The sequence below is a fragment of the Zalophus californianus genome, chromosome 9 (genome assembly GCF_009762305.2).
Source record: "Zalophus californianus isolate mZalCal1 chromosome 9, mZalCal1.pri.v2, whole genome shotgun sequence".
NCBI lineage: Eukaryota > Metazoa > Chordata > Mammalia > Carnivora > Otariidae > Zalophus > Zalophus californianus.
The window spans coordinates 110551149-110574275 of record NC_045603.1 but is presented as its reverse complement, the minus strand read 5'-3'; the positions used below and the strand labels follow the sequence as shown (position 1 = coordinate 110574275).

At 36.8% G+C, this 23127-nt stretch overlaps 1 protein-coding gene across 1 annotated transcript in view; it reads right to left on the bottom strand.

The window, feature by feature from the left end:
* EPC1 (enhancer of polycomb homolog 1) overlaps nt 1-9795 on the bottom strand; it is a 94178-nt gene extending 84383 nt beyond the window's left edge. The window contains exon 1 of the mRNA XM_027592828.2: nt 9514-9795. The gene's annotated coding sequence lies outside the window, so the exon portion shown is untranslated. The remainder of the gene's footprint in view (nt 1-9513) is intronic.
* Between the last annotated feature and the right edge of the window lie 13332 nt (nt 9796-23127).

The following is a 23127-nucleotide window of genomic DNA, read 5'->3' as shown; positions in this document are numbered from 1 at the left end:
TTTTAATATAGTACAAGCTCAATAAAGATTTATTGAGTGAGTGAAGAGCAGGTAACAAAGAAACCTTAATTGTTGGAAAGGCTATTGGACTTACTGAGAGTAGCTGCAAAGGATAATGAGGGCCTCTCTAATAATACTACGATATCCTCATGCCTAAATGGGCTGATCTTTTTAATTCCTATCACACTGTGTAAAGCTGATTTTGATCCCTGAAATCAGGGGTGTCTATGAAAAAATGAACTTATGGCATAACTGAATGCTTATGACATATTAGGCACAATTCTTGGTGCTTTAAGTGATTTAACTCATTGTAGTCTCACAACAGCCAGGTGAGGAGGGACTATTACCTTGTTTCATAGAAGAGGAAACGGAGGGTCTGCCCAGTTAAGTAACTGGCCCAAGGCTATACATGTAGTAAAGGGCAGAGCTAGGAACTCAAAACAGATCAGGCAAAGCTGTATTCTCATAATGTCTTCAATAGAAATGTGTATGGAGAGGCTTCTAGTCAGCTATTCTAGGGGTTAAAAAAAATTTTTTTTTTTTTGTCAATAGAATATGCTTGGAAATTGTGACCACAGAGTCAAACAAAGCCATGAAGAGATTCAGTGTCAATTAAGTATCTGTTAGTATGTCCAAGAGTTGATTGTCCTACAAGACAGAATGTGAAGGATTCTGCCAAGTTCAAAAGTGTCCAGATTTAGATATAAAGGACAGTTATATATTCTAAATGATTAAGAAATGCACAACCTAAATATTTGTTCATTGTTGTAGCCATTTGTGCGGGTGGCTCACTATCTTGAGCAAATGAACTTCCTTTTTTGGGGGGTGGGGTGGGGATACAATGAATGTAAGTAAGGCTCAGAATGTTACATCAGGATCTCAGACAAGGATCTAGTGTGTTTCAACCGAAACTTCTGCTCATCAAGAAAACCACAGTACACTGAAAAGGCAGATCAAAAAATTTACTTGGGAAGGCATCACCCAAATTGTTTGGTAGGACATAACTGTTTTCTTTGTAGGTAAGAAGCGTTTAACTCCAGAAAGATTTAGAATAAGTACAGAAGTGTTTTTTAATGTAGGTAATTGTTCTGTTTAAGAACACTTGACCTATTGGAGTAAGAGGTCAGCCCATTAGACTTTTAAGTACAATTCCTACAAAGTTATATATAGTGTTGAAATATTAAAGAGAACTTAAGAATCACTGTACTTAGAAGTTAAATTTATTAGATATGTAAGACTTTCTTGACTTCTTGAAAGGGCTTACTTACTAGATACCAAAGGAGGTAGCTGTATGCAGTAAATTTATAAATGTGGTATAAAGGGGAATAAAAAGTTGGAAGGTATTTAATCAAGTAATAGTATAAATAAGACCAAATTTTAAAGGACCATGATTTCTAAAATTTGCAAGATTTATAAATATGATTAAGATTTGTAAACTAAATTTAAAAACATAAGGAAGCACTTCCTTGGATATTAACATTAACAAATTTCATATTACCTTTTAAAAACTCAAATTAACTTCAGAATAGTCTTTCAGCATGCAAGATTAACCGTGGCAATTGGGCTGTTTTTCTCCCAGCTAAAGTTGGTGTTCATTAGGCAGTCAACTTAATGTTTCATCCCACAGAATTGGCTGGACTGTCCAGTTATTCTTCATTTTGGTTTGAACCTTCCTCACTTTCCAGGAGATGGGATTATAGCTTTTGAAATACTGAGATGAGAAGTAGCAGCACTAATCTACTGACCTCTTCAATTTTTGGTTTATTGGCTTCCTTCAAGAGAGGAACTTGGCGATTCTCAACTCCAGCTCTATACTGGAATCCTGTGAATAGCTTTTGGAAAATGCTTATGTCAAGATCTGATCCCAGACCAACTAGAATCTCTGGGGATGTGATGCAGGCATTTTGTTTTTAAGTTTCTGGATGATGGTAACTACAGGAAAAGTTGAGAAGCACTTGTGCAACAGTGTGAGCCTACCATGGTCTGGAGCGCCAGTGCTGTCCAATAGAACTTTCTGCAATCATGGAAATTGCTATAGACTGAATGCTTATGTCTCCCCAAAATTCATTTATTGAAATCCTAACCCCCAGTGTGATGGTAATCGGAGGCAGGGCCTTTGGGAGGTGATTAGGTCATGAGGGTAGAAACCTCACCCATGGGATTAGTGCCTCTGTAAAACAGACCCCAGAGAGCTCCCTCACCCCTTCTGCTATGTGAGGACACAGCAAGAAGATGGCCATCTATGAACCAGGACACTATGACCCTCACCGGACACTGAGTCTGCCGGCACCTTGATCTTGGACTTCCAGCCTCTGTAACCATGAGAAATTTTTGTTGTTTATAACCCACCCACGCTATGGTATAGGTATAGCAGCCTGAACAGACTAAGACAGAAATGTTCCATAAATCTGTTGTCCAATATGGTAGCCACTAGCTAGGTATAGCTCCTAAATTTTTAATTTTAATTCAAACTTAAATTTACATAGCTATAGGAGGCTGGTGATTACTGTGTTGGACAGCACAGTTTGGCAGGCTTAGGCCATTTAAAATGATCTGAGTTTATGATTATATAGAGGCTGAATGTTTTTTTGATACTGGACCACACCAGTCCAAACTTACTACTTTTGTCTCTTCGGGTACTTCATGCTAGCTTCTTGACAAAGCCTCTAGTGGTATGAAAGGATAGCTCAAAGTTTATATAGGCTCTGGGAATATCAGGACTTTGGATTTACTGATGGTCTTTTACTCATTTATGCTGGTAGTTTGTTTCTTGGACTTTAAACTTTAATGAATAATGAGCAAAGGCCTTCAGAATTAAAAATTTCTTAAGTGTCAAAGCAGTGGAGCAATTAAACTCTTGGAAAAGGTCTTCTTCACTCCTTGGCATCTGATAGTGTTTTTCAACTGGAGGTTGTGACCTTTGTCTTGGATGATGAGAGTTTCCAGTGGATTGGGGCAGTGGCCTGAGTTTCAAAGCTAAATATAGGTCATTGGCAATGGCAGCTTCTTTCTCAGTCTCATCAAAACCATGTCCTATTAACGAATATGGGGCATTAGTGGCTGGGGAGGTAACATCTTGAGAAAAACCAGAAAAACGCTACAGATACAGAAGTCTTTCTCAGATGTAACTTGCTATTGAGCACAACTAAGTTCTATTTTTACCCACTTTTAAAAATAATTTGTAAATTGTGGGTTGCTATTTTTTAAAAAAAAGGGGGTTAAAAATACACACATATATGATTCATTGGCAAATATGAAATGTGATATTCATGCTGAGGCATAAGAAGAATCCTCCTTCAGGTCATTGCTCAACTCTTCCCTTTTCAGTGAGGCTATCCTGACAACCCTATTCAATATCTGAATATATGTGTATTCATATATTTGCCAAATATTAAATGACATCCTTTTAAGTTCGGCATATTTCAAAGTCAAAATATTTATCATGGCAGGTGCCATCTGATTCTCTAGAGCAGGGTCTCAAAGGGGATCAGCAACATCAGCAGCATCTGGGAGCCTGCCAGAAATGCAGCTTCTCAGGCCCCACCCCAGACCAACTGAGCCAGGAACCCTAGCTGTGGGGCCGAGCAATCTGTGTTTTAGGCGATTCTGGGGCACAATGACATTTGAGATCCACTGATCTAGAGTACACTGAATCCCCCAAAAATGTTCCAGAGGGGTAGACTTCCATACATCCCAAACCTGGTTAAGATCAAAACATTTTGTACATAAAACTGAACTTGTACGTTGTGAAATAGACACCAACATTCTATTTGGACCTAGTGTTATGAATCACGAATTTACCCAGTTCAACTAAGCCTCACTGAATCTCTAGGCTTTGATCTTTTTTTTCCCTATAAAAATCAAACTTCTGAAAGAATTTCATGAGATGTTCCTGAAGAGATAAAATGCAATACAAGTGTGCCGTCAGCAAATTCAACATACGAAAATTCAGAAGTATACAACTGATAAGTTTGGTTGCCAATTACTGTTTTTATGAAAATATTAGATTTACAAGATGATTCACTAGAGGATTCATTTAAACAGTGACATCATATAGTGCATTTAAAATATGTCCATTTACAGAACATAAATTTTACAAATGTCTAATGTGATAGTATAGAAGTGTAGGTAAGTATAAAGTCTCTGATTTCAAACGTCTCAGGTTCAGACTCCATCTTTTTCATTTACTGGGTAACCTGGGTCAAACTTTTCTAAGCCTCAGTTTCCTCATCTGTAAGATGGGTATAATAATTGTCCTATCTCCAAAGTTTGTGTGAGAATTTGAGGATATAATAAAGGTAGCATTTAGCCAGAAGCTGGAACATAGTAAGGTCTGATTAAATGTTTGTTTTTAGTTTAGTTTTCTTTTTAGTTAGCTGCCTTTGTGTCCAGTCTGGTCTCTATGAAAACAGATATTTATGTTTTATCACTCAAGAATGTTCATACAAAGCAGTTAAAGCTCATACAAAGCAAACAGAAGCTAAACATATTGAACACTGGCTGCTGAGCAGGTATTCAGTATTCATCCTTCCAAGGGCTCTTCCCTAGCCAAACTAATCATGGGAATTTTAATCTCCTTATCCATGACTGGGTAAGGTATGAGCATGTCCTATAAACCTAGTCAATGAGCTGTTAAGAAGCAGTGTGCTGTGGGCCACTGGGAAAGAATTTCTTCCCTTGTAAAAGGATGCATTAAGAGAAACTCTTTTCCCTTTGGAAATTGTAATATCAAGCTATGATGCTTGGAGCTGCAGCAGCCACCTTGTGACTATGAGGAAAGACATTGCTGACATTGTGGCAGTGTAAAAGAATGGAACCTGCTAAGGAACTTGGTAACACTGTTGAGCTACTGAACCAAACCTAGAACTGGCTTGCTTCCTGTTACTGATTTAGTGGAAATAATACATGTCCATATTTTCTATGCCACTATCAGTAAAGTTCTATGTTGGTACAAAGGCAAACTAAATGACATAATACATCTACAGCCAGTATGGATTAATTGGCTCTATGACAAAAATAATTTGATAAGTTTATTCTTGAGGTCATCTTAAACCACATATAGAGAATCCTTAATGAAGAGATCCTTCTCCAAATCATCTGCATATAACAGCAGTCTTACTTTCCGGCTCCATATCTGATGTGCTTAACTAATTAACTGTTATCTAAGTGTGTAATTATGTTATCTTTATAAAATGAAAATGTTTGTTTTTATTTTAAAAATTTGTTATATCTATCATTAAAAATATTACAGAAGATTTTTAAATAAAATAAATATTTTAATTTTGACATAATCCTTTAACACTGCAATCATATTTCCCTGATTCATTTCACAATTTATATTTACATTGACAGTTTTTTCATGACAAAGTGAACAAAATGTACAAAATGAGGCTCTACCACATTCAAAAGTTTTCATTAAATGGACCTTACAATGACACACCCCAAATTCTTACTACCAGAGTGATCTTCTCCATTTCTCTTCACAAGCAAATAAGTTTATGTTTTATTTCTCACTTTGCAATAGAAATTTGTATTAGTTAATTGTCTATTTATACAGCATCTATTTGGGCTATATCTAAAATCTGAGGCTATTTTCCCCTCAATGTGTGACTATTTGGTGCCCAAATAATAGTCCTTCAATAGAAGGGCACTTGTTAAGTTCTCTGATTGTATTTAAATTAAAAAAAAAATTTCTTTTACTCCAGAAATCTCATTTGGTCTTTATTTCCAAATGGGAGCCTCCCACATCTAACACCTTAGATTAGAACTTTGAACCTTCTTGGACAATAAAGTCCATGAAAGCAGGGATGCTTGGATCTTAATATTATACCCCCGCTTCTTAGCATAGTAGCAAATAATAGGTAGAAGAAATCTAAAATAAATAAATCTCCAAATAAAAATAAATGTTGAACAAATCAAGTAGAAAGTAAAACCCTTTCATCTTTTTCATAAAGAAACAATTTCTTTGCTTTACTCTCTCTTTAGACTCTCCATTTAAGAATCTTTTTGGAAATATATAAAAAAAAGTTATACTGCAAATACCCATTTTGTCTATTACTTTCCCCTTCTCTTTCCTCACACAACCATGCTGAGGACAGTAGTGAATCTGTATGGTCTTGTGGAAAGTAATGAGATGTCCAAGAAATAGGAGAGGTAAATATGCACAAGAAGTGGGTGGAATTGGAAACATACAATTTCAGGTCTGTATTGAACTTGGTTTTCTGAGGACAAAATTTTTAGCTATTTTTCCTTCTTCTAAAGAAGTTCATTCTGAGGTATATTAGATTGGTCCTGGCTAATATTTTTAGCATTTATGTTAGGTCATCTTAATATCTCTTCCCTTTGTTATCTTATCTTTCCTAATAGGTTTGGCTAACCTGAAAATTTCCTCAATTTTTAGGAACGCTAATGAGTACAAATTAATAAATTAGGAAATTGTATTGGTTCATTACATTAAGTCTTAATAAAATTTTCAGCTTATTTCTATTATTGACCAAACTCCATAATTTCAAGTTTATTTCTCTGAGGTTTATTGTTTAGAATTTGATTTACAGATTCTCCATGTCTTTGGCATCATTTATTTATTTTTTCTGCAACCTGTTTTTGGCTATTTCACTACTCATTGACCCCTCCCTTCCACCAGAGGGATGGGCAGCGTAAAAAAAAATATGATATGACATTTTAATGTAGTCAATTTTGCTACTTGCTACTATCTCTGATAAAATGGTGTGCAAGAAAGAAATAAATGTGTAATTATTAACTAAAATGACATTTCAGGATTTTTTAAAAATAATTTTTTTTTTATTGTTCATGATCTAGCAACTGTTACTATGGAAAACTGAGTTCTCTCTAGACTACATCTAATAAATAAAGATTTTTTTCATGATAAAAACATAGTTTATAATAATTCTAATCTAAATCACACCAAACTCATGAACTAATGCCTACAAAAATACTGTCAGTTAAAAAAAGAATTAATGTCCCAAGAATCCAGAGCTAAAATGAAGCACAAGGTGGATTTAAAAATGGAGAATAATATAAAATAATAAATTGTTTTTGCCTTATAGATTTAAACCTCCTTACCTACCTAGTGATGCAAGAGGCACATATGAAAGAATATCTTGAATATAAATATATAGGGATGATTTTAAAAAGTGAAGATTTAACTATAATGGTTACTTCATAATCAATGATGTAATAGTCAATGATGTAGGAGAACAAAGAGCATTGCATACCCACATATGGACTTCATAGCATCAGTTTGTTTTTAAAAGGGGGGCGACAATATATACACATTTTTAGTTTTTGCAAATTAAAATAAAATATATCACCAGCTGAATAACAGAAGATTTTAGCAACACACATATTGGGAGGTATATTTTATTCAGTAGATCAACTTTAGAGAACTAAACTCTCCAGAATAACCAGAGGGCTAGATAGTATATTTACACCTGCTGTATTTCATTCTATAAATAATCCATAAGGTCAAAACTAGTCTTGATGGGGGGCATTTAAGTTTTATAAAGAGATAAAATGTTACAGTGGACATTTTCAAATTTTTATAGCATAGTATAAACAAAGTATGGACATGCTACATAATTATTTTTGAAGTTCAAGGAAAGAGCCCTATAGAAATAAATTATATGGACACAAAAATGAAAAATACTATTTTCAGCCATTTTCACACATTCTTTTACTTCAGAATTTTAAATATTAGTGAAATAAGGATTTTTCTATTTCAAAGTGAATAAAAACAATAACTCCAGAAATTTTCACTCTCTCAAGAAATTATTCAATCATACAGTGAGGTGGTCTAGGATAGTATTTCAGTTGTTTTTATTTTATTTGGCAAAATAATCTGTTTTTAGATACAATTACTGATTCCTTCCACTTCCTTTTTGAACGAAGGATATACTTACTATCTTCATAAACAACTAAAATGTTCACAGAGATGGGTATAACCTATGTCATATCGTAATATACATTTTGTTCTTAGGAGGCTTTGGGCCTAAACCCCATATTCTCTAATCAGATAACTCTCAATAAGGACAAAGATGAAAAACATTTACTTGCATTTAGATACATGAATACCAGCAATTTTAAAGTTAGAAGCAGTTGTGTACATATTCTCAAAAAATTACCTTATTCCAAAATATTTGCTCTTTTCAAAACATAATTCAAAATATACATAAATTCAACTGAAGTATCATTTCAAGATAAATAATAATGTAGGCATTATTACATGTCAAACTACTAGAAAATTCCCTGGAGAAACTTAGAATAGTTATTTAAGAAATCCTTAGGTTCAAAACAAAATTCAACTTTTACAATGTTGAGTGAACTAAAACTCAAACGTTTTGTTATATTGGAAAAACATTAACATGTGTGGTATTGTGATATAGACAAAATGCAAAATGTTACCGAGGCAAGAGAAAGTAAACCAACAGCTTATAATTGAAAAATTCTGATCTAGAGATCATCAGATCAGATAAAACACAACTGCAAACTGCACGCTTGTCCCTGATGCTCCCTGGACGGGTTGTGACGACATGTCTGCTCTCACCCACGGTTCACAGTTCACAACAAACATTTAAATAATACAATTGAATAATTCCTCTGACCAAATTGAACTTTCTTTAAGGAAATAAAGGGATAAGATAATAGATCAAATCTTGCCCCACCTCTTTTTTTTTTCCTCCTTTTCTCTTTTAGTGAAACTGACATAAATTGTTGAGGAGCACTACAGCGCCACCAACACAGATCAATGCAAAACAAAAAAGATCTCCCACCGTGTGCAAAAAGAAAAAAAAAAATTAGAAAAATGCCAAAAATTACAAAATGTCTCCCAAATGTACCTTTTTGGAGAAAAACAAGCTAGATCTGCAAAGATTATCTAATGAAGAGCTTCAAAGAATTAATATCATGGAATACAAGTTTAGATCTGATCAGCAAATAAAAGATCCACTATTTAGTAACAGCCATAACTTAATATAAACCCGGTTATGTCAATCTCCACCTTCATTATACCAAGGGCAGCTTTTCTGTAGTTTGTATCCAAGTAATCCATCAAGAAAACCACAATAGGCCTATTAAAAAAAAAAAAAAGAAAGAAACAAAACTACATCCATAGTTTGCCTGCTGATCATTTAGTCCTGGACAAATTAGGTAATACATAATTTTTATAAAGAGGATATGCACATATTTGGCATTACCAACATTGCTGGCACAAAACAAGTCCATCTTGAAATAGCTGAGTTCCCCTGTAGTTCACAGTAATTAAAGTATAATTTATATTACAAATATTTAGCTTTAATAATGAAAAAAAAAAAACTATGTGTTTTTTTTTCTTTTAGTAAAAATTTACCAGACAAGATTAGGTGGACTGTGCAGAGACCAAAGCTAAAGAAAAAATACAAAGATTGGTTTTGTTAGAAGAAACACAATGAAAATCCTCTTTATCTGGTAGCTCATCCAAAGATCTAATGACATAAATGTTTAAAATTACAAACTTACCGTTAGTGTAGGCAAAGAAGAAGCCAGTTCTTGAAAAATAATTGTAACAATATAGGCTGGATACTTGTGTCCCTAGAAACAACAGCCTCCAGGCAGCATATGGATCTTCAAACATCTTTAAAATATTTGGTAAATAAAAAGTAAGACTTTCTCCCATGATCAGTGGCTGAATGGGGTGGCTTCCCCCAGGATCTGTGGGCGTTTGGGAAAAATCGGAGAAATATCCACGAAGATTAAAAGCAGAGGAGGCCGCGGCAGCCAGAAGACTCTGGGGTTAACAACTTTGCGATGGCAAGCAGGCGCGCTCTGATTGGTTAGGAGGGCAGTGTCCCTCCAGTCTGCACTATCCCCCGCTCCCCCCGCCTCCTGCAGCTCGGAAAAAAATGCAGCGTGTGTGCCATTTTACACTGGGCTTTTAAAAGCACAGCCACCCAAATGACAAAAGTCTCAGCTCTCTCTTAAGTGACACGGCAAAACAATAGCGCCCACGAGTGCCTGCGAGCTCGGGAAAATGCCCTCTTAACGTCTCAAGGAACGCTCTTATCTCCTGTGTGTGGGTTTTTACGGAATACAACGCCTTTCTTGAGCTGTTTATCGCTTCGGGAACGTCCATATGTAATTAGGGTACAAACATGGCCATTTGAAAACTCTTGCCATCAAAACAATTTTGATTTGACATCATTAGGTCCCTGAAGAAGGCGGGCATCCAGGAACAAAATTCACGACTCCTGTAGCTCAGGGAGCTTCAATTCCTTGTAAAAACAGAATTCGTTAGCCGCAATAACTACCATTTGTGCAAAGAATGAAAATAAAAGGGTGTTAGTGGTTAAATATAAAACAATAGGCATACTTTTTTTTTCTTCCTCCTTAAAATTCGGTTTCAAAAACCTTTCCTGGCTGACAGAATCCTACCACTCTGCCTCACAAACAAAATGGCTGTGGTACTGAGTTTTTTTGGATCCTCCCACTGTGCCTCCTCTTGGCCTCCAGGAAGTGGTAAAAATCCAAAATAAATACGGTACTAAAAGTACATTGTCCAGTCTGAACTCGGATGAAACCTTTGGTAAGGGGGGGGGGTGTCTTAGAAATGTGCTGCTTTTGTCTTTTTTTTTTTTATAATTGTTTTGAAAAGAACATCAATCACTAGAGATTTACTTGACTGTAATTTGAACTTCCTGCTTTACATATTTATAAGGTCTTTCACCTATCTTGGCAGACTTTCAAATTAAGTGGGCTGGGAAATTTGAGGCTCTGTCTCTAGTTGTGAGCTGAGTCAGGTATTTGGTGGTTGCAACTGGGCTTTTAAATAAAAACAAAGTCTGAGACTTAAAAAAAAATGTAATACTAAATGAATGCCACACTACGGTTGCAAATGTAAAGTCAAAAAGCCAGCAAATATCGAAATGTGTCACATACTGCACATATGTGTTAATTAAAAACGTTCAGGATAAAATTCTTTGCCAGCTAAATTTCTAATGAGCCAAGGATAGAACAAGGTTTGAAGGAATTGGATGACGACGGAGGTGGGGAATTGCCTACGTTCTTCAGGATCCCTTTCCCCATACACGCACACTTGTTGGTCGGGCATCCCTTTCCCTGCCTGGCATTTAATAGATAACATCCTTAAGGAGCTAGAGCTAGGGTGACTATATAATGTGTCATCTTAACCAGGACACTTGAGAGTGAAAGGGGGGTATTATTAATTATATGACGACTGGAATGCATGAACAGGAACTGTCCACGGTAAACCAGGATGTAGAGCTCGCCATATCTTCAGAGAGACCTTTAACTTTTGCCAGACAGGGCACCTACAGGCATGGCTCCTAGGCCAGTTTAGATAGAACCTGAGCTAGACCCCTTCTCTGTCCCTGCTCTAATGTCAACTGAAGGAGATGACAAAAGACTTGGATTCAGATATATTTAATGAACAACCGTGGTAAAGAGAATATCTAAATACCCATTTTATTTTGTAATCTCATCGATAGTGACCCGATGAGAGTAAAATTCAGTGATATTTGATTATAATCAGGAAAACAGCCTTACGAAGTAATCTAATGAGGAGAGTGGAGTATAATTCTTGAGTAATTTTTGAGCAGTTTTCCTTCCAAGAGAAAAAAATTTTTAGAGGCCTGTTTCACTATGTCCTTTTGTCTTTTCACCTCCCTAGCTCTGTTCTTTTCTCTCCCATCCCTTCCACTATCCCTATATATGCATGCACATCCATATATGTGTACATGCATATACATATATGGATGTGCATGCAAATGTATACTTTATTATCTATAGATTAGAATCTTCTGTGCAGGGGCGCCTGGGTGGCTCAGTTGTTAAGCGTCTGCCTTCGGCTCAGGTCCTGATCCCAGGTCCTGGGATGGAGCCCCGCATCGAGCCCCGCATCGAGCCCCGCATCGAGCCCCGCATCGAGCTCCCTGCTCAGCGGGAAAACCTGCTTCTCCCTCTCCCACTCCCCCTGCTTGTGTTCCCTCTCTCCCTGTGTTTTTCTCTGTCAAATAAATAAATAAAATCTTAAAAAAAAAAGAATCTTCTGTGCATATTCCACAGTGTGCATATTTCTAATTATATCCTTTTTTAAAAAAAGATTTTATTTATTTGACAGAGAGAGAGATAGTGAGAGCAGGAACACAAGCAGGGAGCATGGGAGAGGGAGAAGCAGGCTTCCCGCTGAGCAGGGAGCCTGATGTGGGGCTCAATCCCAGGGCCCTGGGATCATGACCTGAACCCAAGGCAGACGCTTTACGATTGAGCCACCCAGGCGCCCTTAATTATATGCTTTCTTATGGGAGAATTTTCTTCAGAGTTTTTGAGCCAATATTCGTGATATACAAGATTTGAACATCTTTTTTGTTTTGGTTAAGGTAAAATGTAGAGTGAGATGTTTTGGAAAAATTATTACTGAAAAACATAGGATAAATTATTCTCATGTTGTTTATTGAAATAGTTATTAAGAGTTTAGAATGTGCCAGGCATGATGCTTGGTGCTACGTATATATTAATGAACAAGAGACAGTTTATCATCTCCTTCATGGAATTCACTGTCTAGGAGGAGATACTAAGTACTATTAAAGAAATAAATGGAGTGAAGTCTTAGTCAAAAACAGGGAGGGAAACACATAGATAAGGTGGTAAGGAAAGGTGCTTCTAAGTAGGTGACATTGAAGCTAGATTTGATGGATAAGGAGCCAAACTTGAAAAATATGTGAGAAATAGAGAAGGAGGGCATGACATGTGCTAATGTCCTGAGGCAGAAAGGAGCTTGAAGTATTCCAGGAAGTAAAATGAGGCCAATGTGGGGGCAGCATGTTGAGAGAAAGGGAAATGACATCAGAAATGAAGTGATATCATGCAGAAGTTTGTAAGCTACAGAGAAGAGTTCCGTATATAAGCAAGTGAATTATATTCAGAGAGTAGAATGTTGGAATTTGAGATTTTGGAGGGTTTAGTGATAAGATCCAGAGAAACTTTTGTGAAGTGGAGAAAAAAAACAAAACTAAACTCCATGCAAATTGTGAATTTACATAGCTGGATCACAGTGTTTTGGTATTATATTTTTAAAAACTACATTTTAGGGACACCTAGGTGGCTCAGTCAGTTAAGTGTCTGCTTTTGGCTCAGGTCATGATCCCAGGGTCCTGGGATCAAGTCCCGCATAGGGCTTCTTGCTCAGCGGGGAGCCTGCTTCTCCCTCTGCCTGCCGCTCCCCCTGTTTCTGCTCTCTCTTTCTTTGACAAATAGATAAATAAAAGCTTTAAAAAATAAAATAAAAAATCTACATTTTATCTGCATCATTATAGCCATTGATTATGACTCAGTTCATAAAAGACTATGAACAAGAAACAAATATCTAAGATCATACATATTACTAGTAAAATGAAAAGAAAGAATTCAGGCAACCATTTGTCTCATTTTCTGCTTCTTTTCAAGTGTTGACTTTGGTATTTATTATTCAAAAAACCTTGTATTTCCTATCAGTCGAACAGAGCTCAATTAACACATTTTTTTTAAAAGAATGAGCCAAAACATTATTTAACTAGAATTTAACTAATACGCTTGGGATCAAACAGTTACCCTTTTTGAATTTACTCTTTGTTAGCAAACCAAAATGCTGTGTAGACATGGGCAAAAATAATGTGTTCGATTTCTTAGATTTGAAGAGTTAGAAAAATTTTGGAAGCAATGGTGTATAATTCCTCGAATGAGTTTTGACAGTTATAGGAATCTCTAAACAAATCAAATTGTGAACCAGTTTGGTAATGCAGTTTTTTTTTTAAAATTTTTTTTTAAAGATTTTATTTATTTATTTGAGACAGAGAGAATGAGAAAGAGAGAGCACATGAGAGGGGGGAGGGTCAGAGGGAGAAGCAGACTCCCTGCTGAGCGGGGAGCCCAATGCGGGACTCGATCCAGGGACTCCAGGATCACGACCTGAGCCGAAGGCAGTCGCTTAACCAACTGAGCCACCCAGGCGCCCCCGTAATGCAGTTTTTAAGACCTCTGCCTCTCAGAACTGTGAGGTGAAGGAAGCTATGTTTTGGATTTCAGAGTTTTAAAATATAGTAGTCCCCTTTACCTACAGTTTTGCTTTCTGCAGTTTCAGTTACATGGGGCCTGCCCTCTGACAGGAACCAGATGATCCTTCTTCTAACAAATCATTGGAAGGTCAATAGTTGCCTGATGCTATGTCACAATGCCTCTATCATTCACCTCACTTCATCCATAATGTAGCATTTTATCATTTCACATCATCACAACAAGAAGCATGAGTATAGTACAATAAGATGTTTTGAGAGAGAGACCACATACACATAGCTTTTATTATAGTATATTGATATAATTGTCCTATTTTATTATTAGTTATTGTTAATCTCTTACTGTACCTAGTTTACAAATTAAATTTTATCGAAGGTATGTATGTGTAGGAAAATACATGTATATATAGGGTTTGGTACTGTCTGAGGTTTTAGGCATCCATTAGGGGTCTTAGAATATATCACCCATGGATGGGGGGGGACTTCTGTAATTTTAAAGTAGTAATATGATGCAGCACCCCATAACCAAATATAATAACAAAATATATGACCAATCATACTAAATAGGGTAAATAAAGACTGTAAGTAGCCCCATGTCAATTCAGGGCAGCTTTTTTCACCAAACAGGTCGTACAACTTGCGAAAAAGTTTTAAGTTTTCAAATTTTGGGAATTCATTAAATGTAGATAAGAGATTGTGCATCTGTAGACTCTAGTCCCACTCAGTTTGTTGAAAAAAAAATCATTCTTAGATTAAATCAAAGCTCATAATCCTCAGGATTATGAACAGAGTTACAATTTGGAAATGACCAACCTTCCATTTGTGGGCCCTAATGAATTAATGTACACCTGCCATCAAATTTCTTTAGTTATTTGTGTGGTCTTAAACAAATTCTTTTAATTTTACCCTTTAATATTTTCCCTGTATTTTCTTTCTTAAGAATAAAGTTATGCTTTCTTGGGAAACATATTTTTGAAGCAGTACCTCACTAAACTTCTTCTTTTCCAAATGATTTAATATTATCTGTAGCAGAGATTATAGGAATGTTTATTTTGGAACGCATTAGCCATTGTGGGATGATTTCAGAGTGCATTTATCCATTACAAGCAAAGTGGCATTTTCAGGAAAGGTCATTTATGGGAGTAATTTGCGACCATTGGTGTGGCTGGGATGGCTGGCTACCCAATATCCAACCTCCCTTCCTTTCTTACTCATAAAATCCAATTTTATTTTGGGTTTGCCACCCATAACTATTTGTCACACGGTTTTCACCAGTGAGATTTAGGCAGAAGTGATTTGGTGGAGCTTCTGAGGAAGGATTGACAGGGGCCTGACTCAGGAGGCAGGGCCTTTTGCTCCTCACCTTTGCCCTTCCTCCGGCTTGGAGTGTGGTCCTCACACCTGGGTGGAGTCAGGAGCTCTGTGACAACCAGGATCACTCATGGCTAAGGGTAGCGGCACAGAAGCAAGAAAACTAGGTCCTTTGGAACCTTCCTTCCATCTGGACTTCTTTTCACATAAGGGAAAAAGAAAACCACTAATTTGTCTGAGGCGCTGTTTTATGGGGTCTCTTCTTCACAGCTAATGCAATTTCTAGTACAATTAGTGTGAGTAATCTTCAAAGTGTTTTCTCTGTTAAAATCAGCTACTTTTTAATTGTCGTGTATACAAGACTGAGAAGGGGAGCAAGGGGACTTTGGAATGCAAGACATTTTCGGTCTTAATCTGGGTTGTAGTTACCAATGTATGAGACACACACAGACGTATGTACATATGTGTGTCATGTATATACACATATGTGTGTGAAAAGTACTGAGCTATACATCAATTAGTACATTAAATCTGTTTTACTGTATGCATGTTATCTCTCTCTCTCTCTCTTTTTTCTAAATAGGCTCCACACCCAGCCTGGAGCCCAAAGCAAGGCCCGAACCCACGACCCTGAGATCAGAGTCAGATGCTTAACCAGCTGTGCCATCTAGGTACCCCGTATGTTATCTCTTAATTAAAGAAGCTATTTTAATTATTACAGAGTGATGGGATCTGATAATTTGCTTGTAGACATATATAGTAAAGGAGTTGGACAGATACGTCTTTTAAAAATATTCAATAACCTCTGTTCTAAGTGCCTAAGACCACTACTCATTTCTCTCATTAAAAAATGGCTCTCCTATATTTATATGTTAGCCATTTTCGTTTTACAAACCCTAAATCTTGGGTGATCTAAGCTGGTACTCAAGCTTCTCGTTCCTATATGGCTTATCGGAACTCTAGACTCTCTGGTGACTGACGTATTGTGGACCTGTGGACATGAAATGTTTAAACAGTAAGCCTAAACCCTAGCTTGGAGTTTTCTTGTACTATCATGGTAAAAATACAACAAAGAGGAATTTTTCATCTAGTATTCAATATGAAAGTTACTCTTTTTGTTACTAAAAAAAACCCCCAGGACTATAGAGGACATGTGCCCCTCCAGGACCCCCGCCACTCCCAACTTCAGATTAGTGATGAAAAATATCATATACTGACAGAGACTATCCTGCTTAAAATTTAAGCCTTGTTTGGATTTGAGGTAAAAGAGGGACTGGACTAGGCAGGGCAATAGAAGCACGGTTGGTAAAGATGCTTGCTTAAAGTATGAACTTTGAATAATTATAGAAAGAGAAATGAAAATTTTCTGAAGAAATCATTAAAGCTTCCATACAAGAAAGATCATTTACTGTTATGGAACGTGAATTACTATTGGAAAAAAGTCAGCAAGTAATTCAGGCCTGGGATGACAAAGGAAGAATGGTTTAATAGGATCAAATCGTAAATAATTTCCCTAGCTATGTCTAGCTAAGGATTCTTATAACTCCTCAGTGTCGGGGGAGTGTGGGTTGATTTTCATGACAGACTCTATACAGGTGGTTTATTGTATTTTAATATTTAGGTCAGTTATTCATAATGAATTTTATTGTCTTTATATTGTACTGCATGAAAAGCACCCTTTAGGCATTGTTAGAAGTTAGATTTGGGGACTGAATAGCCCTCAATCGACAATTGCAATAAAAATTCTGGTGCTCAGAGTATGGGGTCCAGAGGAACAACGCCCCTTTAAAAAGGTGCCGTTACAAGCCTTATTCCTGTCTGTCTGGGTTCACACCTTACCATGCCACACAAGGAAGCGGGGGACCTTTCCCTTGCTAGTAAGGGTAACTAATAAAAGAGAGGCAGTTCTTGCAAAGCTGGATTGCTGGTGTGATGATTCACTTTAACTTTTTTTTTTTTTTAAGATTTTATTTATTTATTTGACACAGAGAGACACAAGAGAGAGGGAACACAAGCAGGGGGAGTGGGAGAGGGAGAAGCAGGCTTCCCGCTGAGCAGGGAGCCCGATGTGGGGCCGTCCCAGGACCCTGAGACCGTGACCTGAGCCGAAGGCAGACGCTTAACGACTGAGCCACCCAGGCGCCCCTCACTTTAACTTTTTGACCATTGAAAGAAGCATTATTTGATATATATGTGATGTAAATATATGTATTTATAACCAGCAGACTATTATCCCATGTCAAATCTAGCTTTTAGATTTTCTTATTGATAAAAATAAGTAATAGTCTAAGTGACATTTACTTTTATCTTGTATATCATTCTCTTCTATTGTATTCATTTTTTCCCCCGGATGGTAAAAGTAATATAAACTCAATTCCAGCCATTGGAAAATATGGAAAAGTGTAATAAAGAATATACTAGCCACTTGTATGTAATTCTGCTTCTCTGGATCTCTTTCCAATGTCTTTCCTTGTACTTCTTTTTGTGTTGGCAAACTTTCAGAATAAAGGGTGCCAAGTCAGCGATCCCTGTTATATAACTGAACAAGTGTATATATAATAGCAGTCACCAAAATAACTCAGACAGAAGTGATTACATAATTAACACAATTGTACCTTACTTTGACAAATGGCAGAGATTTTGCATGAGGCATTAGAAAACTGTACCCCCCCATAGTTCTAAATTATCTGTAAAATCATAGCACAAATAGAAACTACTTTACATGTAATAATCAGATTGCTTGCCTTCTAATCATTTACCAGGATCATTTGAGTTGAATGAATTGGATTACATGGGAGTCAAGAGTGAATACTGAAGAGAGGGGTAACTTTGGAGTATGAAGCACTTGGAAAACAGGGAAAGACAGCCAATGGGCAAAAATGGAGATAAGGGATTCCTAGGGAATGAGGGAGAAGAGAATCAGAAGAGGAAGTGGAACATCAAGTAATGTGAGATGGTGCCATAGACAAGGTGTCTAGATCATTTATAGTAAAATCCAGAACATTTTCAAGAATGCAAACGGCACTATTAATAATTGTACTGGTACAACAGGCTGGATTATACAGGGAAAATCAGGAAATATGGTCATTTTAGATCAACTTTTTATAAATTAGCCTACAGCCCTGGTGACAGCCACCTGCTTGCTGCCTTTATTATATATATGATAAGTTCTTGACATTACCTTCCTTAATTTTTGACTCACCATCATTTACCTCTTACCAGTTTTCACCAGCAAAAGAAAATGCCAGGTGGGTGTTATTTATCCTTACTGAGGGTTCTTTAAAGAGATTGCTTATCCAGGAGTTAGTGTAAAATGTTGATGAGGCCAAGATCAGGTTTCTGTCATCATGAGATTGAGTTAGTCACTCTATTTTAGGGCCCAGACTTCATTCTCAGAACTGCTAGTAAAGATCTATGCTATCGGCTCTTTATTTTATGGTAGTTTTAAGCCAGAAGCTGGCATGCTGGACTCTTGTCTTTGCTTCTCTGTAGAGATTGTTGCAATATATTCACTGTCCTCATAAAAGTCTTAATATGTAATTTTCAGTAACAGAGATCTTAACCTGTTTATATCTTCAAATCAGTATGCTGCGTCCATTGTATGTATCTGGAAACCAAAACATCAAACCTGAGTTTGCAAACCATAATTTGAGGAGTACTTACACTAGGCAACAAGGCTCCATTCCTACCTACAAGCAGTGCTTCTGGACCTGCTTTCCACCCAGGGCTGAACACTTCATTGAGAACCATAACCCTTTCAGCTCGGAACTCAAGCTGACCATGATGCTGGGACTTTGCTATTGGCCAAAGAACCCCAAAAGAGCCCTCTGTCAGTCTGAGGCTCCTTAGGGCCAGCATGGGGCACTTGGTACCATCAGAACAGATTTATCGTAGACAAATCTCTCTCTAATGTCTCTCTCTTTTCCCCTGGCCTACATCAACATAGGACTCAGACTAGATGCACGCCCCACCTGAAGCTGCCCCAAGGAGCCCTGGGTACATGATAGAAAGAGGTGGAAACTTGGAGGAGTATAGGCATTGCTTAGAGACTTTTTTCTCTCACTGGCGGGAAGCGGTGCTCCGGTGAGGGCTCTCTGGCAATGGACTGGGGTAGGGTTGCACGTCATAATACAAAGAAATCATCTGCTCACCTGGGTTTTAAAGAATACTCTCTGGTGGGATTTCTCAAATAAGAGACTCTGGTGTCTGTGAGCTCTCTGTGAGGGTTTAAAATTTTTTAATTTTCATTTAAACAATGATTTAAAAGTAATAAGCATATTGTGGTTCTTCTGAATGACCTCCCTCCAGCCAAGTGCTACTCTGCAATTTTAGTCTGTTTTTACAATTGAATTAGCCAAGCAATTCTAGTTTAATCAGGGAAATAATGAGGAAAGAACCAAAGCAGATCTTCTTTATCCATTTGTCTGTTGAAGGGCATCTTGGCTCATCTTGGTTTTCGATCTAATTTATATTTTCCCTGATGCTGAAATTTTATGTATACCATTTTATTATTTGGAATTTTTATAATTTGCCTCATACATATTTTGGAATATTTTGAGCCATACATAAATAAACTGACCCATGGTGAGATTCAGATCTTGACCTGAGTTCTTTTGGCTTCATGGGGAAGCCACATTTATTGGGCATTAGTGTGACTTGGTGTTTTATATTCATTATCTTGTGTAATCCACACAATAATTAGTGTGAGATGTGTTAGTTATTGCTGTCTTTATTTTCAGATGAAGACTTTGAAGCTTATACAAGTTTTAAGGCTTTCCCAAGGTTAATAAATATTATTCTAATTTTTGGTATAAATTGTTCTTAAACAAAAGCATGAGCTTCCTCTTCTAAATTCTGCCCTGTTGGTAAGGGTTTAGGGACAGATCTTTGTATCAATCTCCCTACCCACCCCTTCCTCTCCCTGTCCCCCACTTATGGCTTTGCCGAGAACAAAATTACCATTCCTACTACCTGACACTTAAATAAGATATTTATCATTATTTTTAGCTAAAAAGAATACTTGCTATAACAGAAATACCATAAATACCAAGCAAAGATCCCCAATTTACAATGCCCTTAGTAGAGGGTAACCCCAAACTGAGGGTTTCCCAGAGCATAGAGCTCTTTCTGTCACTGTTGCACACTTGCCCAGGATCCACATCTGCTTCCTTAAAAGAGCCAAAAAAAAAAAAAAAAAAAAAATCAGAGACTAGTGCCCCAAGGGTGAGATGGCATGCAAATCTACGCTCCCTGATCATGGCCAACTTACCTGTTCGTTTACGTGGGTTAGTTTTATATTTTTTCAAGGACTTGAAGATTGTCACTCAGATTGGCTCCTGTCAGCAATATTTTCTGGTTGTTCCAAACCTGTGATAGGATTGCTTCTCTAATTGCCAGCCAGCAAGGAGGGTAATGAAGTCAATTATTGGCTAGATTAAGGCATGGGATTGGCTCTTGCCATCATGACCGAGCTCCATGTCATAAGGAGCCACACGAAGTATCATTAAGTACCGTCCAGAGAACAGAGTAAATGACACTTGACTCTCAATTGCCCTGCCATCATTATACACCAGTCTTTATAGTGTTTCCCAAACAGTGATGTTTCCCAAACCTCAGTCATTTGATTATTACCATTTTGCCATATCCTCATATCACCTTTGCTATTATTTATTTAAATTTTCTTTAATGTAATGTAATGGCATTTTTACTTAAATATCTTATTTTAAACAGAGACTTTATATTGCCATCATTAATGGGAGAACAGTTTCACTTATTATTAATAGAAGATAATCTTAAAACTAAATAAAACGACAATAAGACAGTAGTATTAAATTCTTTTCAGAAGGGTTTGGGAATTAGGAGGCCTGTCATTTATTTCTAACAATCTCATAAACTATTACATAAACTATAGCACAGTATGCAATCTATATCACTTTTGGTGCCATCATTCCCTTATTTGAAAAGGTTTCAAAACCACTTACCATGTTATCTGTGAGGGAAGAGAAGAGATTTCCTGTGCCAGTTGCAGGCAGTAAGTAGAAACTATGGGGCATTGGGTTATAGAGTGAAGGAGCTAATGGAGGTTTGAAAGTACAGATAAAATATCAGCAGCATGACACAGACCTTAAACCAGAAGGTGCCAAATTTGACAAACTGTCCCCTTTGGGTACACCTAGAAAGTTTGCTGAACCCTACTTTCAACTTTTGAGTAGTAAGATGAGTAAAGAAAAGCAAAAACAGGGTAAGATCTTAGAATAAAGAGTTTAGGAGCTGTTAAAATGAAGGGAAGAATCACAGCAATGGAGAAATTAAAAGGGTAGAAGAAAAAAGGATAATATATGTTGTCAGTGTTAAAAATGACAAGTCTCAGTTCCTAAGCAAAAATCTGCTTCAGATGATACTTCTAGATTAATCTGTTGACTTTGAAAATACATGCGCATCCTGAAGGGTTCCTTAATTTCTTTGTGAGCTTATAAAATACATAAGTCGCTCAAGTTGTAGCTACATTTGTGGATGTTATTGGTCACTGGATGAACGAAGAAAGGCCTAGAAGGAGTCTCTTAGGAAAAGTACACAGATCACAGAACCATTCTAAATATGATTTGTTATTCAAGGGAAATTAAAATAAATTATTTATTGCCCAAATATAGGGATTATTTTATGCAAGCCCTGATAAAAATGTCATTGGGGATTATCTGACACATTCTTTCAATGATTCAGCTGCCAAGAATGCAAGAATATAACTTGGTTAAGCCTTGGATAACTTGTGATTTATTTTGGAAAAAAATATATGGAGAAGAAAGTGAAAATTGCTAGTTAGATATTGTGGCAGCTATATGAATTGGGCTGGGAAAAAAGAATGTTTACAAATAACAAAGGAAAAAAGCTGCAAAGATGACATAGTAGCAATGAAAAAAAGTTAGAAAGTGTCTTTAAATCAGTTGAGCAAGATTTAGGGTGTGAATAGGTGTGATGATAGTAACAGTAAGAATAAGCAGGGCAAGACATCAACCTGAAACTATTATAGGGACATGACGCTGTGAATAGGTTCAGGAAGGGCATATCTTCATTGAGTGTGGATATGGAACAGTCAATGTATATGTTACCTCCAGGTTAGATTGCTTCCTAGAAAGACAAATGGGGAGTTCAAAAACTTAAGTGATTAACATTTTTTTGATTCTGGAAAAGAAACAAATTTTATTAGTCTTTTTTTCTCTTCTCTAAAGCGACAAAAATCCAATTTTTCCTACCAATCTAGGCCCCACAGGTATAAATGTGGATGTAAGCTCACATCATTTTGAAGGGCAAAGAATCTCTTGCGGGTATGGGAAGCTTTCAAAACTTTCTGGTACTTAAAACTAGAAAATGGGATATGAACTCAAGATTTTCGGATGTTGGAAATCTTAAACTCAACCTTTTAAAGAAGATTGTTGAATTTTCCTGCTTTCTAGAGATGTTTACCTGTCAAGATTGGATTTCACCACCTCCTCAGGATGAATAGTATCCAGGCCTTGAATGTGCCTTGGTGTTCAGTAGGCTTTCAATCAAATATTAGCAAATTTGACTTGGAGAGAGTCAGCTTTCTCAAAAATATAGGTGTAAGCACGGAGGTTTCCTCACCTGCAAAAGTCCTCTAGTCACTAATGGTACCCACATGGTCTTAGACCTATCTGATTCAAATATGTAGAGCTAAGGCTAGTCAGGGTAAGCTGGTGTTGGGACAGAGGAGAAGACCACTGCCATAGCCAGGGGATTT